General features: G+C 38.6%; 1 protein-coding gene across 3 annotated transcripts in view; it reads left to right on the top strand.

Annotated features, from left to right (window-relative positions):
* The window catches only part of LOC121948531 (leucine-rich repeat and immunoglobulin-like domain-containing nogo receptor-interacting protein 2), a 269,787-nt gene that overhangs the window by 154,585 nt on the left and 96,294 nt on the right, over window positions 1-18,908 (top strand). For all 3 annotated transcript variants that reach the window (XM_088080844.1, XM_042493947.2, XM_088080845.1), the window contains one exon: window positions 9,562-9,648. The gene's annotated coding sequence lies outside the window, so the exon portion shown is untranslated. The remainder of the gene's footprint in view (window positions 1-9,561; window positions 9,649-18,908) is intronic.

The raw sequence follows: 18,908 nt of genomic DNA on the forward strand, positions 1-18,908 counted from the left end.
GCCTTTCAAAATGACGACTGTTTGATCACTTGTCTGTGTTCGAGCTGTCACTGCTGTGCCTCAAATTTCAATGCACATACCTGTGTTTTTGCATATATAATCCAGTATAAGCACAGTGTGCGTACATCACATTGCAGTCGGCTCTTTCTCAAAGCATATGCAGTATTTACTGCACAGCTTCTTTTAGACCTCATCATGTTTCTCTCACTCAATCGCCTTCATTTATGCAGGTAATTTCACTATAAAAGTCAGTATAAAAGTATGTAAAAATCAATAGTAAAGTATAAAAATAAACCTGACTTCTGAAGACAAACTTAACAACATGTAACTAATCAGCAACTAAATGTATAACACAGCATGGTACAAGAATTGTAGCACATTATGCAACATATTCAGCAAAAGGAAAAAGAACAAAGCAACAAACACACCATAGCATGTTGGAAATGCAACACAGTGAAAGCTCAGATATAGCGGCTCAATTAGCATGGCTTTTGACTCAAGTGTTTACCATCTCACAGCTCAGCTATTTGGGCCGTGCTTAAAGGGAGCTCATTATGCTTTTCCTTATTTTCTGCCACACACACACACACACACACATATATATATATGTAATGTTACTAAGATGGATGCACATATTAAATGTGGCCAAAGATTCAAATAATGAGATTTTATTTTGGGAGCTCTGAGGGTCCAAGGACAGAGGGATGCTCTATGTTGGAGGGTAATTATGATTTGAGATATTGGACTTATTTAAATTATTTTAAATTATTTGTTAAGCCCTTTGGGGCATGATTTGTTATCGGGAAACAATGAACTTCGACTTGATTAATCTGTAAAGCACTTGGGTTGCTTGTATGTAAGAAATGTGCGATAAAAATAAATTTACTTTGCCTTGTTTTAACGTTATGTAAAAATAATCCCTGTGAGCAAAACCCTGAATACTCTGTTTACAAGGTTTTTATTACATTTTGCTACAAATTGACGTCAGCTTGTGATAATTTCTTTTTTATATGGTGAAAGTCATCTGCTCCAGGTGCCTCACTGCAGCTGTTTACATTTAAAAGCATACACTGCGTCATGTAGCTACATGCTAACATCAGGGAGATTTAGCAATCTTGGTTGCCGATGTTCTTAATTTCTTCCTGATTTCAAATCATATTCCTGCTAAATGTGCCTCGCTGTGTTTAGAGGCATTTATTGCAGATTTTTAATAGGAAGAAAGTGTCACTTAATGTAGTCATCGCCTGGCTCTCAGCACATTGCTACATGTAGCCACATGTTGGGAAAAATGTAATCTTGGTTGCCGATGTTAATTTCTCCCTGATTTTGGATCATATTCCGGCTGGAACATGTCCAGTTGTGTTTAGAAGCTTCTATTGGTGATTTTTCACAAAGGAAAGTGCCACTATTCTCCGTTACAGTCATTCCCCAGCTGCAATGATGGTGCAGAGACCAATCAGAGGAGACTGGGCTTTTTCAGGAGGGGGCTTAAAGAGACAGCGCTAAAGTGTTTCAAACAGACGTTATGAGGAAAATTAGGTGTTTTTTGGAACATTAAAGCATGTAAATATGTACTAAAAAAACATTAATACAAGTATGAACCTGAAAATGAGCATTATAAGTTCTTTTTAACATTTAGCTTTGTCTTTGTGATCAGGGGACATGCAGTTAGTGTAGACAGAAGTGTAGCCTATTCGATGGGAAAATGGCCACAGAGTTGATGCTCATAGTCTGTTAAAGCAGTCAACTAATAATGCACAGGTGGGAAAAAAAGGGGGAAATACATACACAAAGTGAAAGGAGTTACAATAATTAACTGAAATAACTTAATTTATTTATTTATTTATTATTTTTTTTACAAATTTAGTGATTTATCCATTACAACCACAGAATAATGAAAATGAATAATAAATTGAAGATCTAATTAACATTTCACAAATTATTGTATTAACAGCATAATTGCACCATTACATATAAATGTGTTTAATTGCCTTATTAATTATTTTTTTGCATCTGTAATTTAATCAGCAGTAATTAAAGACAGAACTAATCTACTATAATTAAGCTGGCATAATAGAAGCATACATTACAAGTTTACCTTTCCTACCTGCAATCCAGCCTCCAAAACCTACATGGCTACATACTTTAAACGCAAAGTGAAGGAAAAACCACAAGAAAGAATCCAGAGGCCTAAATATTTCAATACTATTCCATTTACATCTTTATTGTTTCGAGAAGGTGTCTGTGTTATAGGTAGACGTTTTACATAAATCAACACAGACAATGGCCAGCAATGAAAGGATATTAGTTAAATACATTATGTTCATTAGCTGCATATAGCAAGACTGTTGCAGTAATTTCAAGCCTTGGGGGCAATGGGCGCATGGATATTTGTTATATCTAATGTCTGAGCAATAAACTGTAGCTTTTAAACATTACTCGTTACAACTCCTCACTCCCTTGTAAAGTTTATGATGCTGGAATTTAATCTAGACTCCCACAGCGAAAGTATCAGACAGATGGTCAAAATGCCATGAAAGATGCAGATAAAGAGAGACACTAAGTGTACTTGTCTGTCGAAGTATGTTAATGTTAAGCAGCAGGTATTTAAGTATATGGAAATTGCTATCCTATAGTACAAAACGCTGTTCTTTACCCACTGTTTCTCTGTGAACTCTAGTGCTGTTAGCTTCTTTTCTGCTATAACAGCCATTGTGCATGACAGCCTTTGTGGTATTTTTTTTTTTTTAAATACACTTTCAAAAACAACCCTTTGGAGTGAATTGCATGATGCCACCAGGGGGTGCAGGAGGAGACGGCGAAGCTTTCTAGTATAATTAGAGTAGACGTGCTACATGTGTCTGTGTGTGTTGCCGCATCTCATTAAGGCGAGGTATGGGCCACTGAGCCGGCTAAGAGGAACGGATAGGGAGCATGTGGTGGTGTAGTTTCCTTCACCGCAAACGCGGCTACTCTGCTCTTTCTCTTCCTCTCAGGAGTCACGCTGAGGCCCCTGGAGCCAAGGCCAGTCAAAATGGTTCCACTTGATGCAAAGGCCCTTAAGGAGCTCACTGTCAAAATGAAAGCGCACAGACACAAATACAATCTATGTGTGTGGATATTTACGTCACGATCAGGCAGATGCACACGCACACAATATGTACAAGTGCACACACATGCAGCGTTGTTGTTACAGCAAATTGGAATTCTGTTGAGGAAAATAAAACCTAAGAATGTCGATGAACACCTACATAAGTGTGTTCAGATCCTCTGTGATTTACTGACATGAGCAGATTATGAGACAAGTGGCCCCTGGGTAATATGCCAAAGGCCCCAACCCCTCTCCTACACAGGAGGGACACACATAGGTTACATTTCATTGTTGTCATTATGTATCTTTGTGTGTGTGTGTTTTTCTTTGAGGTGATTTTGTATCTCTTTGTGGTTGTTTTGCCTTTTCATGTAGTTATTTTGTGTCTTTGCAGTCCATTTGCATCACTTTGTAGTCTTTTTATGTCTCTTTGGAGCTGTAGGGGTGCGAGGGGTTGATCTGATCCATGCACTGTAGCGCCTGGTAGCAACGCAACTTTTGGCCTTACATATATATATATATACACATATATATATATATATATATATATATATATATATATATATACACATATAAATAAATATCCACCTTCCATACAGTTATCATGAATGTTGAAATTAGCTGTAGAAAACAAAACTATTAACATGGGTATATCTGCTGTTACACTGGGCATTTTAACATTTACTCTGTTTTGAGCCAGTTTCAAGTGGCCAGTCGATGTACTGCAGTTTGTGGCACTTCCACATTGGCTTCATTTTTTTAGCCGCCTGGTTAAAACACGTACACAGTGACATCTTGTCTATAGTTGCTGAAAGGCTCATTAGCTTGCGCACCATTATATAACATGAGTATGATTTATTCATTTCACCGGGGCATTCGCAGTCAGGCTTGGGTCTCTATATTTTTGTATGAAAAATAAAGATATTGGCAAGGATTGGAATTCTGCAATTATTGAAATCCATATTCATCATCCATAAAAAAATGCTTTCTATATGTAATCGTTCTATTTTATAATCACGGCATCTCATTGAGTGTGCCCAAAAGTTCTTACAGGCTGTTGTTCTGGACCTGTTCATTTAAGTGGAACTTTGTCGAAGAAAGCCATCCATGTGTGCTGATGTCAAATATCCAGACCTGGGACTTATTTCACCAGTTTTTGCTATCAAAACTGTATTGATTGTGTTACACATTTGGTTTTTACTTCACTGGAGAGCCTTTTGTTGCTTTGCTTTGCTGGTAGTGCTGCTCTGTTGCACACATTTAGAGACTTTAATGGTTTCATCCACAAAGTGCTGAAAATAGTCCTTTCAACACAAGAATACACACCATGAAAAGCATGCCTTAAAATAAATGTAATTGAGCAATTAACTTGACATTTGAGTTATGAAAGTCCATTTCATACTGTTTTTTTTTTCTTTGTTTGTTTATTGGGTTTTTTTTACATTGCCTATATACTTGTTTATTTTTATGGCTGCCAGTCATCAGATATCGCTTTAGCCTGAAAGTGTCTCTGCTTTATTTCACTCTATTGAATGCCCACATTCATAATCTTTTATAAAAGAGTTGTTTGCTTTAGTGCAAATTTAACTCATATCTCAGATTTCAAAGACCTTGAGTAGCAATACTTGTGTTGACACATTGCAACAATTTGTGATGCCAGGTGGTAGATAACAGGCCCATAAAAATCCCACAAATCCTTGAAACTACCCATCAAAGATTGATGTGAGGAGGTTTACCCAGAGGGCAGTTTGTTTTTGCACAACATCTTGATAGGACTTGAAAGCTGCATCAGAGTTTTGAGCTGTCCAGTACATGTTAGTTAAAATAACATGTATAAGGTCACAAAATACACACATCTCAGTCAATAGATAATTGGAAAAACGAATGTAGGCAGGTCTAGTTGCTGTTTGAGGTTGTTATGGTGAAACAATGTGATGTTATTGCCTTTGGTTTTCTTTCACTCTTAAGTATAAGTATAGGAGAAAAGGAATAAAAAAAAAAAAATCATTGCGCAATGAATGATGATGACAGAAAGGCTATAAATTCCCAAATATATCCTTTGTGTCCATTATTACACAGATAAAGATGGACCATGATTTCATATTGAAGGTAAAGGTGGGATATTATGGGAAGTTGACATTGTAGTCTAAGGTCAACTCCCAAGTTAATGTACATTTTGCAGTTTGACTTTTTGGTTAACTCTAAGCATTTAACAGTAGTAGTAAAAATCATGAATTTATGGAATATATCAGTTGACGCTAAAAGAATTTTAATTTTAATTTCTTTTTTTCTTAAACTACATTTAAAAAATAATAAAGGCAAATAAATCTACCTTATACCTAAAATAATATATCTTTTAACTGTTAGCCAAGAGAGGAAACAAAAGAAAATGGAAGAGAGGAGGTTACAGTAACTCCTGTCAGTGGTTTTTGAAACAGCAAGGCTACCTTCAGTCAATAAGGGTAGTAGATAGTGGCTATTAGTAGACATTGTTGATTAGTTATTGATTTTGCAAGACAACATTTAGGCTCCCCAAAATGGATGCAAAGATTTCCCAATCACCTTGACTGTATAGTGGGCTCATTGATTTTATGTTAGCAAAGATATTTAGCTCCTAGTTAGCTTAAAGCAAGACTCCAAAATTTCCCCTTCTTTCTCACGCCCTGTTGGCTTGAAAGGTCGATGCAAAAAGTACAATTTCCTCCATTAGCTAGCAGCAGCTCTGTTCAGCTTGCATTTCGTTTACAACATACTGTAACAGTAACAAAACACCATAAGAACACAGAACTAATTTTAAAAAAGCTATTTTTTGATAAAATACTCTCATTCTCTCTCACATTTTCTCTACCTCCAAGCATGCTCATAAGAGCAACAATTAGAAACATGACTATTAATGGAAACATTTTGGGCTTTCAAAACAACCCGAATCATTTTAAGTGCAAAAAGCTAGAGTCAAGCATTAGAGGAAGGGGATTTTGTCATTTGAACCCTGAAATCATTAAATGTAAGACTTTAAATACACATCAGAGTCCTGCATGGGTCAAATCTTGCAAACCTGCACCAGCCCACACCCAAAAAGATCAGAAATGGAACTGACCCATTACCTGCATTTATATCCAAGACCATATCCGAATCTGCCCTAAATCATTAATAAAAGTCCTGACCTGTGATTAAACAAACAGGCTACACAGTCACCCACTCTAAAGTACTTTATATTTGCTATTTTACTGCACAATTGCAACAGTTGACATGAATTCAAATCAAAATTAACTGTAGGCTGTTTTGGAGAATAAGTCAACAGCTCTGCTGCTGCACACTTATCCAAAGTTGCTGTGCAAAAAAAAGAATGTCGTCCCAGTTTAAGTCTGGTCCAGTCAAGGAAAAGTCAGGCTGTCACAATTTTAAAAATCCTGGTGGCTGATTAGGCTTGATAATAATAGCTAATTTAGATAAATACAGCACAATAAGTTCTATTTCTGAATTCCCCAGCAAAATTTTTTTTTTTTTTCTTAATTCCCCCCTCTAGCATTTAATTCACTTTCACCCATGATGTACCTCTGAATTTAAATAAATTTTTAAAAAGAATTCCCATTACACAACTTTTTGCAGATGACCCTGCAGGTATGCCACCCTGCTGTCACACTGAAGCTTTTTAATCATAGCGTAATGTAGTGTAAAAAATTGTATACTCAATCTTTAACCACACATCTCTTCACCTCTTCTTTATTGTAAGCTGATTGTTGAGTTTACAAAAAAATGTATCTTGACAGCATCCACTGTTATCATTAGTATTATGACAGTTATATACATATTTATGTCCTCTAACACAGACAGCATGTTAGGAAAAAAATGGTTATGTAACAAGAGGATTTAAAACTAAACAACACATTAGTGGTGACATGTGAAACCTTGTCTGTGTGGACGAGTGGGAGTGATGGATGTAATTTAATGGCTCACATTAACTTCCTGGAGGGCCTTACTCTCACATCTTCAGTCCCCTCGCTTTTTTTCTACCTTCATTGGAGCAGACCAACTTCTTAATTGGCATAATAATGTGATTAATTGCTTTCTTGTCATTGGGCCCACTGAGTTTTACACTGTAAAGAAGTATAAATCAGGCGTGTATTTACAAGCAATCAAATACTCACTATCGAACATATAAAAAAAGCCCAGCTGTGCAAAGTAATTGGTTCTGCTTTATTAGCTGTGTATCATTAGTTGAAAGCAAAGACATTTGGATCAGGAGGCTGACTTATTTTGGCATATCGTTTAATTTTTCTCATGTTCTGCTTAGCATTAAACATTAAAATTGCACTGAATGTGGTAAACATCACATTGTGTCGGACTGTACTTTTCTTTTGTGCTCAGCAGCGATTTCTTTTTGCTCTCCATGAATGAGGCCTGCTGCCGATGAAACGATGAAAACCTTTTATCTCTTATCTCTTTCAGATGATCAGTGAAATGGGAAGAGAAAAAAAACCCATACCATTTCCCAATCTGTCCCTCACCATACTACAGAATAAAGCACCAATTATCTGGGTTTGGGCTGTGGTAGTTAAGAGCAAATGCTGATGAAGCTCTGATGTCTAAAACAGCATCCAGGTGCTCTTGCATATTAAGACATTTTATGGTCGCATAATTAAGGAGAGACACCATTGTCTTGATTGGTGCACATCTTGATTCCAGGTGGCAAATGGCGCGCTAATGCATCCTTACAATTCAAGGCCGAGCTTGTGTCAGGCGGGAATCGGTGACAGTGTGTCTGAGGCCAGAGTGTGACAGATTGTAAATGAAAGGTTATTTAATAAGATTATATGCAATCATATACTGTATTTCAACATGACCCACGGTCAACTTTATTTTCACAGCACAATAAATACTCAGGCTTTTGTTGTGATAGCACCAGAGACATACCGGCACACACTGGAAACAGTCCAGTCCTAAAAGGGAGCTCACACAGTGCAAGGTGACAGTGAAGGTCGCCATAATGAAACAAGCTTGAGTCTACAGCAGTGCTAGACACAGCTGTGCTAAAGCTGAGCTCTACATACAAATGTCAGCAATGTCACCTGATGGTGGTGCTAAGTCAAAACAAATTAATAGGCATTTTCAGTTTTGTTTTGTTTTGTTTTGTTTTTTTTTTATTTTATTTTTTTATTTTTTGTTTTATTTTAATTTCCTATTAGTAGATCTGACTGTGTTGCTCTCACTAGAGCTTCCCAGCCGACAGTTCCTCTTGGGGAGTCCCCAACACTGTTTGGTCCAAAAAAGCCTTTTGTGACCAGGTGAAGAGTCAGGGGATCATGTTATTTATCCTGTGATGAGCATAAATATCTGTACCAAATTTCATGGCAGTCCATGCAATAGTTGTGGCGCTAAAGAAAAAGTCAGGAGAAGCCAAAGTCAGGGTTCATCTTCGGGGCATCCATGTTGCTGTTGTTTAGATAATTCACTTTGACCTGCTGGTGGTGCAGCATTAAAGGTCAGGTGGTACACAATTTCTATCTGGCAACACAAGTGTGGCTAAAAATCACTGTCAAGATGAGTACCTTTTAGTGTGTACTATTTGTGTCTGATATTGCCATATTACCGTCATTGGGAGAACGACATAAACATCAATTAATTCATTTTTTTCTATCTGGAATGTCAAATGCATTTCGCTCATCTGTACTATCAAGGGCAGACAAAAGGGGGATTATTATAAATTCAGCAAAATCACCCTTTTTACAGCCCATCAATATTCTGTGGCCACTGTGAGGAGCTGGGTTCAGGCTTAACGAGGGGATCCAACGGATAAATGATCAAAAAACAGGACAGCTATTGTCCTTGAACTCCTAATGGCGTACTAATAGCACAGGGTGTCAAGAATGATTGTAACAAGAGTGTCCTGAGTCAAACTTTTTTTTAATCTCTCTGCCTTTGGACTTGGAGGAGATAACTGTCTCCTCTTTCTCTCTCTCTATCTCTCTCTCCCTCATCGTCGCATTACCAACTCAGGCACGCCTTTTGCATAATCACCGTCCTCTGTGTTTCCTCCTGCAGTCTGGATAAGGGGACTCATTATAGTAGAGAGTTACAGGCAAGGGCCAGTGTGCATTGCATGGTTCACACTATTTGCTAGAGACACGAAAAAGATCAGGAACTTCTGCTGAAAAAATATTAAAGAAAAAAAATCTAACCATGGACTCAGCACAATACTGACACTGTAAGCCTTGCTCAGGTTAAAATAGATTAGATATATATCATGTGATTTACTTCATGTGGTTTGAAAAGAGTGAAGCTTGTGTTGATGTGCTGTCGCTGTTTCCACTATCGATTTCTTGTCTCTTCTATATCCTTCTAATTACCAAGCATTGTGTTGTCAAGTTGTTTGAAATTGTGATCTTTATGTATTGATTTTCATTGTGGCTTTTAAGCTTACCCGTAATTTTTCTTTTTATTTCTGCCTCTTCCCTCTCCTCTGCTTCTAGACAAAAGACCATAAACAGGGAGGACCACAGCAAAAGAAGAGAGAGAAGAATAGGCCATGGCTGAGGGGATGATTGCTTCTCAAAGTGGTAAGCAGCAGATATTTACAGTCTCTTAGCTGTTTTGTTCCAGAGACTTGTGTATTCATTTTGGACGATTTCATTACTTTTGCGTCAGTCCTGGTGTCTTTATGGTTGAGACGAATGGACAAATAGCATGAGTGTGAAAAAGCCCTGCCTGTGGTCTCTGTTTGGTCAGAGTGACATGATTATGTTACTCACTTCCTGTAACCGTCTTGAACTTCACTGTGTTGTTCTCACCCAACCGTTTCTGCCTTTTTTTAGTCCTGCAACTCGCTTTCTTTCTTCATTTTTGGTCATTGCAGTCAGCTAGACAAGTGTATATATTACTTTATTGGCCAGACCCCTCCAATCAAGGACCCTTTTTGAACATATAATTGTGCAATTACTTCATAAACCAGTGGAATTTATTGCAAAGGCCTTTGTTGGACTCAATTTTATCCTGATTTACAGCCCTAGCTTTGTGACACTGAACCTGTTCAAGTATCCAGCTTCATTGGCTTTATGTTCTCCGTGTCACCGAGTTGCAGTGTTGAGTCAGTGTCCCCTGTTGCAGCCTCTCTGACCGCTGACACACAAATCATTGCTGAATAATGCCTTGACTTCCCATCAATGCAGCCAAGACAAGCAGGTCAAAACTGCTATTTGTGTGCCATCTAAGGAAAAGGGTCCCAAGTTTCACCTTGGACTGTCTGTCTCACCAGGAGCATCCTCTAAATTTACAATTAGTTCACAAACTCTTCGCAGCTTCCAAAAAGAACCTATGTATAATTTAAGATTATGGATTGCAAAATGCAGCAAGTATGGTGGGATTCTCTTTATGTGTTGCCTTCGGAGTACAATAGGAAGAAGGGCTAGGCTGATATGCTTGTCTCCAGATTCGATACTGTCATGATACTTTGGTGCCATTTGGAGATGTACTGCGATTTGATGTAACAATTGGTATGCACATCAGTTGTCAGTTAGTCTTTCTGACTTTTATTTCAACAGCATTATAGTATACTGCAGAGAAAAAGTGGTAAATAAACTAATAACTGGTTTTTAAGATTTAATTTTGAAAAAGGTTATCACTGTGAAGAATTTGTGACCTTGCTCTATGAAAGGTACAATCAAATTAACTTTTACCCACTAAAATGTTTAAGTACAACAGAATAAAAGGAAAGTATGTGAGTAACTGCTACATTTAGCTATCCTTGCTCATCAAGCTTGTGCAGTGTCTCCCATACACTGATGAATTTGTGGCAGCCGTCACAATATCAATATTTACTTTTTTCTTTTCAGTATTTAAAACAGATAAAATCTTATTGCATTGTAGAGCTGCACGTAGCGTATTGATTCGCTCAGCCTCTCACTCTGCTCTAGCTCTCTCTCTCTTTGTCGGTGCACAAATGAGACATGCACCCTGCGGTTCCTCTTTCTCACTCCCTGCCGCTAGGAGATTACTTGCTGGGAGGAGAGTGGGAGGTGGACCTTCTGTAGCATCTTGATTTTGTCAGTGCAGACCCTAGCACCGGGGTTCATATCGTTCTGGGAGTAATCTGTGTAAAGGCAGCAACAGAAAGTTTGCTGAACCAGAGGGAGTTTATGCCTGGTTGGCTGGATTTGAGTTGCTACAGCAGCTGAACATCCATGTTCTTGGACCATGTGCCATTTACTGCTTTCTTGCTTGGATTTAGTTTGGCATGAAATGGATCACTTTACTCACAGATTACCAGGATAGAAGCCGCGACATCTTTCTACTTTCACAGTTGAATTATGTCTATTCGGGCCTTAAAATAAAACATATAAAAATCTGTAAAACCAAATAAATAATTGCGATACTAAAGTGAATCAATATTTTTCCTGTCCCCAAAAGGAAGTTGTTCTGTTTGTTAAATACTTACTCACATGTAAAACAAAATTGAGTTTGGCATTTGTCCTGTAGTCACAACATTTTTTTACTCTGTTATCAGCATTTTAAGATCATGTTTGTAATCGTGTATATGTCATGTCAGAGATCCATTTGGGTATTCTAAGCCGACAAACATCTCCTATATTATCTGTCAGTGCACTGTGGTAAATTAGAAGTTTGATACAAGTGTATAAAACATGAGATCACCTGCTCTCGCCATGAAATAACCTGACCCTCTGAATCCGAGTGAAAGCTGATCCCACATTAATTTCAGTTCTTAATGCCTCTTTAAATATCAAGCGATAAGGAAGAGTGGTTGAAGACAGGAAGCCATTACAGATACATTTTAAAGCCTGATAACATTAGAACATGAATTCTTAAAAGGTGGTTGCAACTTAATATTATAAAAGTGTTATGCTGCAGAACTACAGAACAATATAGCTCACATGAGCCAGCAAACACCAAAGTAGGGCTGGTTACTGCCAGACAGAGACAAACTAAAACAGTTGTTGAAATGCAGTGATTTAGTTATGCAGTATCCACTGAATGTGGGCATTGGGCACTCATGGTACAAGGAGATAGCCAAACACCATTCATCACTCTGCGATGACACAGTACTGGTTGAAAATCTGAAAAGTTCTCCAAACAAAAGAAATGGCAGTGGTTGCCAGTTTTGTCACAAGTAATCTAATTACAACTGTCTTGATGACGTCCGTACTGTGCATTACACTGTTAAACAGCACAGAACATCGCATGCCCTTCAGGCATGCTTGTTATGCGAGGCATGTGTAGTGCCGATCCATCATTTCTTAAGCCAATTCCAGTGTTCATGCAACAGAAAAGATCATCTTGACAAGAGTTTTGATTTACAAGTCAAATTCCAGTTGACTTCATGTGCTGGTAGCCAAGCTTTTGTCAGATTTTAGATTGCATGTGTGAGTATCCAAATTTGTAAGTGTGTGTATGTGTGTGCAGGCATCTGTCGGGAGCCCACACATACTTGTGTGGGTGTTTTTGTGCCCAAACTTGACTGTACGCATGACTGTGTCGGCAAGTGCGTCTGCATCTGTGTTCAGAGGAGAGAAAGAAATAGGAAAGTAACAGAAGTGATGTTGTGTGAAGAGACGGAAGAGACGGGAGGCAGCAGACAGATAGTGTCGTTCCCTCAGTATCACCATTAAATCTTAATCTCCTGGCCCCTCATGGGAGGAGCCAGCCGAGCATAGGATTGTGTTTTGCATCTAAATCAAGATGTCGTGTTCCTTCAGCGAGGGCTTTATTGAGACGAAGTTTGATGTGTCTGTTCTCGACTTCACATACGTCTGGATGCACAGGCTGATCATCCAGCTGCTGTTTGTACTAAAGTCTTGTTAAATTCAATTGCCTTGTAAACTGTAGCATCTCTAATCAATTAAAAAGAAAGGGGATGGCGGGGTGTAGTTAAGTTATCAGCCCCTTTGTGGAAGTTGCAGCAGGTTGCATCATGGGGGCTGAGTTTTCATGGCAGTCGATACCACCAGCTAAAGTGAGAAGTTGTAATTACATATTAAAAATTTTCTTTTTTTTTCATGATTTTCACACATTTATAGTACTCTTACTGAATTACAGTATATTACAGTATTTTTTGCAACAAACCAACAAAACATCATGCTGGTCATGATGCTAGAAATTACAGAATTCGCAGAAATTCCACTTTTACTCTAAGAACTTATAATAGAGAAGGGTTTCACATTTAAACTGCCCTAAAGGCAACATTGGTAATATCTTAACAAAGTGCACTTCACTGAGCGGTGGGAAAAGTCTAGAGTAAAATTAAGTTTGGTAACGAGCAGTTAATGGCTATTAAAGGTCTGAAGTAGTTGGGGGTAGCTAATTTAAGAGAGTAGTCTGCACTCAATATGAGGAGAACAAAAATCTGTCATGTTTCTAGAATGATCGTAATTTAGATGTTCTCAACCGGGGGTCGTTGGGAGGACTTCCAAGGGGACCCCAAGGAAAAATGGAAAATAGTTCATGCCATTTATCGGTCCATTCTGCATATCAGGGGCCGACTCACGGGGGCAGAGCATGTTCGCGGTCTACCTTTTGGTCTCCTACCAGCTGGACATGCCCAGAAAGACCAAGCCTCCGGAAGAGCGCCAGGCTTTGAAGTAAATTCAACGTAGTGGCCAAAAGTGGGATTACACCGTCACGTGATGTTATGGGGCCCAGAAAGGCTTTTACCATTGACTTACATTGGGAAAAAGACATCTGTATATCAGTGCATACATTTTTGTGACCATCAAAACCTTTGTAAAATGATTAATTTCACCATCAAGATGTAATCCGTACAGTTAGATAACATAGATAACAAGTTTAAAAGAACCGCACTATCAAATCATTTGATCGCCATTCAAGCAAGCAGGACACGCAACTGCAAGTCAACCGTTCTACCGGCAGAAGTAACCCACTCGGGCACAGTGCACATGCTCTATGGTGCCCTGTGATGCAGAAGATCGGGGTACTTCCATATTGTTGAAATAGAGCTTTTTGCTTTGTGCCCTACTGAGCTGCCCTCAAAGGAATGAATGTGGCCCCGCTGTATCTGTATCTGTATACTGTATCCAGGTTTGCCTCCTGGGTGCCTCTTAGATGCCCGAACTACCTGAACTAGCCTGTTTTGAAGCAAATGAGCAGCAAGCTCCCTCTGGATGACTGAGCTCCTCACCCTATCTCTAAGACCAAGCCCAGCCAACCTCCAGAGGAAACTCTGTTCGGCTGCTTGTAACCCCAATCTCCTTCTTTCGGTCAGTACCCAAAGCTCAGGACCATAGATGAGGTTTGGGGCAAAGATGGACCGGTAAATCGAAAGCTTTGCCTTCCGGCTCAGCTCCCTCTTCACCACAGTGGTCTGGTGCAGCATCCGCAGTGGTTCCAGAAAGGTCTATTTGTCTTGGCTCCATTTTACCCTCACTCATAGGCAATAACCTGAGAAACTTGAACTCTTTCGCTTCTTTGCAAGCAAAAGACTCAAAATGTATTTACTATGACTTTTTACTATTTAATAGTTCACTATTTAATTCATAATGGATGTGAGCCCCATGTTAGCGCCCAAGTAAGACTCACAGGCATACACATAGGTTTTGGGAGGGATGTAGGAAATATTTAAAGTGCTTAAATTTTTTAAATTTGCCCCATCCCTCACCCTTTCACTTCTTGTGTTTCCCCCTAAATGTTGATCTGATCTGATAATAGGTGTCACTTCCTAGTTGACAACTGTAGAGTTTGAATCTCATCTAGCAACCAAAATGTTTTCAGATAGAGGTCCCTGAAGTAAAATCTTATTAACTGGCTGTCTGTGACCTAATGTGTATCAAGCTAGGGAAAACAAACAAAAAATGTTGAGAACCACTGATTTTGAGGGTTTCTAAGTCCAGTCTTATACTCTAAAATGTGGTCGTGATGGTGTTTATGTTTGAGACTGCAATGACCAGCTACTGTGCAGAATTAAATGTGTTTGTACTGTACATAACCTATTCCTCCTGTGAACATCCCCCTAACAGTGGAGGATTGTGATTAATTTACTCAATACAGTACATCAGTCAAGGCACGCTGCATCCCATTAGCTTCATTTTGTTGTGACCTAAACATTACTCATGTTCCAACTTCTTAAATCAGTCCTTTCTTCGGCATTTGTCATTTCTGGCAAATGTTCCGTTTCTCCGAGAAAGTAGAGATCAAAAGTAAACACACCACCTGGCCCTCATCCCAATGAGGTGTGCTGCTTCCACATCCTCTCTCAGCAGGAAACGGCCCACACTTCTGCACCACTTTCAAATCTCCTCTGTTGGGAGGAGAGGTGAGCAGTACATGAGGCACGTTGCATTTCAAGATGCCTCAGGGGTTACCCCTCAAAATTCTCACCTGCCACACTCCATTCCCTGTGAAGCTGCGGGAAAAAAAAACACAAAAAAAACTGTAGCAGGGCTTTTAATTATGGTTGAGACAAAAATGCGAATGTTTATCTAGAGGGATTAGAGATTCCAGTGCTGACATTTGCGGATAGAGGACATGTTTTTTGTTGTTGTTGTTTTTTCTCCAATGAAGTGCTACATTTTCCCCCAACATCAATTGGATACGGTATTATTAGATCTGGCTGCACACTTTGAGATATGAAAGGGAAAAATAATCTCTCTGAAAGAGGTAGGCTCTGACAGCACACTGAGATGTAATGGAAAGCCTGGCTGCTGTTTCAAAGGGAGAACACAGTAAGAGGACTGGTTTGGAGAGGGAAGCCTGCTCTCTGCAGATAGAAGACAGGGATAAACCAGCAAGGATGCTCAATTCATTGCACTTAGTTCTGATTTATTATGGATATTTTTTCCACACATCTCCTTTCTTGAAGCTTGAAGGCAAAGACACCCTCTCGATTCTAGGACAAATGTAATTCAGTGAAAGATGCAGGAGAGATGATATATGGGAAATCTAAGAAATGCATATGTGTTGTTTGGAATTTGTTTTATTTTATAGTGATCACCGTGAAATACCTCTGAGTAGATATTCAACTTTTTTTTCTTTCTTAATGAGGTGCATTTTTTTTCGTCCAAATTTTAGTAAGACACATTCATGGGAGAAAAAAAAACATGGCATTCATCTTGTCTATTATAATTTCTCTGCTGCCCACATGCCTCATTATTCTTGGTAATAGAGTCATATCTCCTCCAAGTTTATTGATTCATCATTATTTTCTCAACCCTTCCTTCCAAACATATCATTTGAAGTCTGGCAATTGCCAAATGATGCTGCATTTTTGTCATGCGGAGCTGCATTATAATAAGCTTTACCAAGTAGTTTTTTGTGCAAAATTTCGAGTAAAAATTGGGAGTAAGGACCAAATAACAATAATTGGGTATCAAACACAAACCAAAGGACAGGTTGCTATGACAGCAATTTTCTTAACTTGCTACAAAAAGGTTAAACCTCCTGTAAACAATAATAATGTAATGAATGAACAATGAATAAATGTTTACTACATTTTGACATATAATACTTTAAAGTGATGAAATTAAGTATACTGAAAAAAAACATTACTGCTACTAGAGAGAGAGTAATATAAATAACTAAATAAGTATTTTACATTTATTTTTGTGTTTGTAAGGTTATAAATTACTCTGTGTGACTCATGGATACATAAAGACTGATATTTCTCATTACAAATACTGTTTACAAATCTGTATTGCTTTACGCTTTTGACCGAGCTCTGTCAGCTGTCAGGAAGGAAAACAAAAATGTCTCGCATCTTGCTACTAACAAGCTAACATTAGCTGTTAGCATCTCCCTAATGCAGCCTGTGAACCTGTAAGCTCTTCATGCCAGCTCTCAGGTCAGAAGTGCTTTTGAATCCTGAAGATCATTTCGGACCACCACTCATATACCTCAGATGACAAAATTATTTAAAACAATATTTCTGAAGCTGAGATCATGGCTACTTTTGCAAGTGGAGGCAATAATAGAGTGTGCATGCTCAAATTATATCTGGTTTCATTCATCACTAAACAACTAAATGACCAAGTCAGCGAGGGCAGCTACTTAATATAATATAAAATAATATATATAATCCTTATTTTCTATACATCCATCATACTTTTGGTGGTATCGCTGTGAAGTTGGCATTAAATTTTATTCTAAGCAGCATAAAAATGTCTTAAAATTCTTGAATTTACCTTGGAGAACCCCGGGGTGCCCTGAGATAGACACCTATCATACTTAGAAATAACACAGCTTAATTTACAGAATATTCTCAGTTCTCATCAGGCTACCTCAGGTGATCAAGAGTTCCCCAGGTACCATAATGTCAATTGATTTTGTTTCACCAGTATTTTTAGAGCAGGTGTCACATCTTTCAGAGGGTGGATTTGCCGTTTTTGAAAGAAGCTCGTCAGCTCTTATTGTTTAGTATGGCTAACCTTCCATTATCCACTGCCACCGTCCTCAAAATGCTATTATGGGCTGATTAGGAAAATGCCAGCAGTGATCAGAATTTTTGGCCTTGATTAGAGAATATTCACCCCTTTTGTTACTGTCAAGAATGATCAAGAGGAGACAAGGTTTGCTAAGTGAGTGAACGTGACTGGGAGCGCCATCATCATCATCTCTGTAACACAGCGGCTCTCATCTCCGAGAGAACATATTAACATGCTGGCGCGCTGTCATCCCCAGTGCCCTACTTAGACCAGATGGGCCTCATTCAGGTCTTTCACAAAAACACAGGCGTGACGGGATCTTAAATGTCAGTCTCAATATCACCGCAGCCATAATTAAGAATGAGCTAGCAGAAGGACATGTACTTCTGTGTCCGGGGTAGATGGATAGTCTCATATCAGGAAGATCACAGGTTGAATTACCAACACCTCCAATGAATCCAGCATCAAAACGCTCGCAAAAAGTTACAGTTTTTTTCATTCTAACAGTAGTCATTACATTATTTAAAATGAGCGTGGTGTCTTTGAATGCCAGTGGAAACTGTAATCACTATGGCAACTGTATATGACATTCAGGGCATAAATATACAAGCAAATAACTACACGCTACGTGAAGATATATTAGAGTTATGGCGTTGTGAACAGAGAATGAAGTCATGCTCCCTCTGTGTGTGTCGTAATCCGAGCTTCTCTGTTTTGGAGCCTAATGGGTACCAGGTGACCTGTCAGGTGACCTGGTGTAGTAGTATTCAAAGGTGTGTGTCTGCATTGTTAACTTGTCTGGTGAATAGCAAGTACGTCACCTCGGTAATAATTATATTGGTCCATTGGTTGTACTTTCCCTTTATTTGTCTGTTTTTGGGGGGTATTTATTTATTCATTTATTTTTTTAATCCATTAATTATTTTTGCTAATTTTCTGGTATTTCTTCTACTTTTTACTGTTCTTGCCAGTTTCTGGGTAGTTTATTTTAAAGTTGCTCATTGCTTCCTTTCCATATTTTTGAAAGAAATCAAGACAATTTGCCTGGGTTTCAAAGGGTAAATCAATGATAATGTAAGTACATTGACTGATGTAATATGATCTATCTGATAGATTCTCAAGAAATACAATAATTAGTTGCAGCTCATGTCATCTCACTGAACAAACCCTCCTCTCAGTCATTTTCATGTATTTTTTTTCTATTCCTGATTATTTATGCATTTGGACATTGTTTGCACACAACTAAATCTCCACTGGGCCTCCATGTTGGCACTGACTGAGGTTAGCAGGCAATTTGTGCTGCATCTGCACAGCCTCTAAAAAATGCAAACTGATATGCATGAAGAAAAGCGAGGCTTGTGAGGAGAGGGTAGGGGGAACTGACCTTTGAAGATACCAGAGGTGAATAAAAGAGGGCAGAAACCAGGTGTTTATTA

The sequence above is a fragment of the Plectropomus leopardus genome, chromosome 8, assembly GCF_026936395.1.
Source record: "Plectropomus leopardus strain MGB_pleo_1.0 chromosome 8, ASM2693639v1, whole genome shotgun sequence".
NCBI classification, from domain to species: Eukaryota; Metazoa; Chordata; class Actinopteri; order Perciformes; family Serranidae; genus Plectropomus; species Plectropomus leopardus.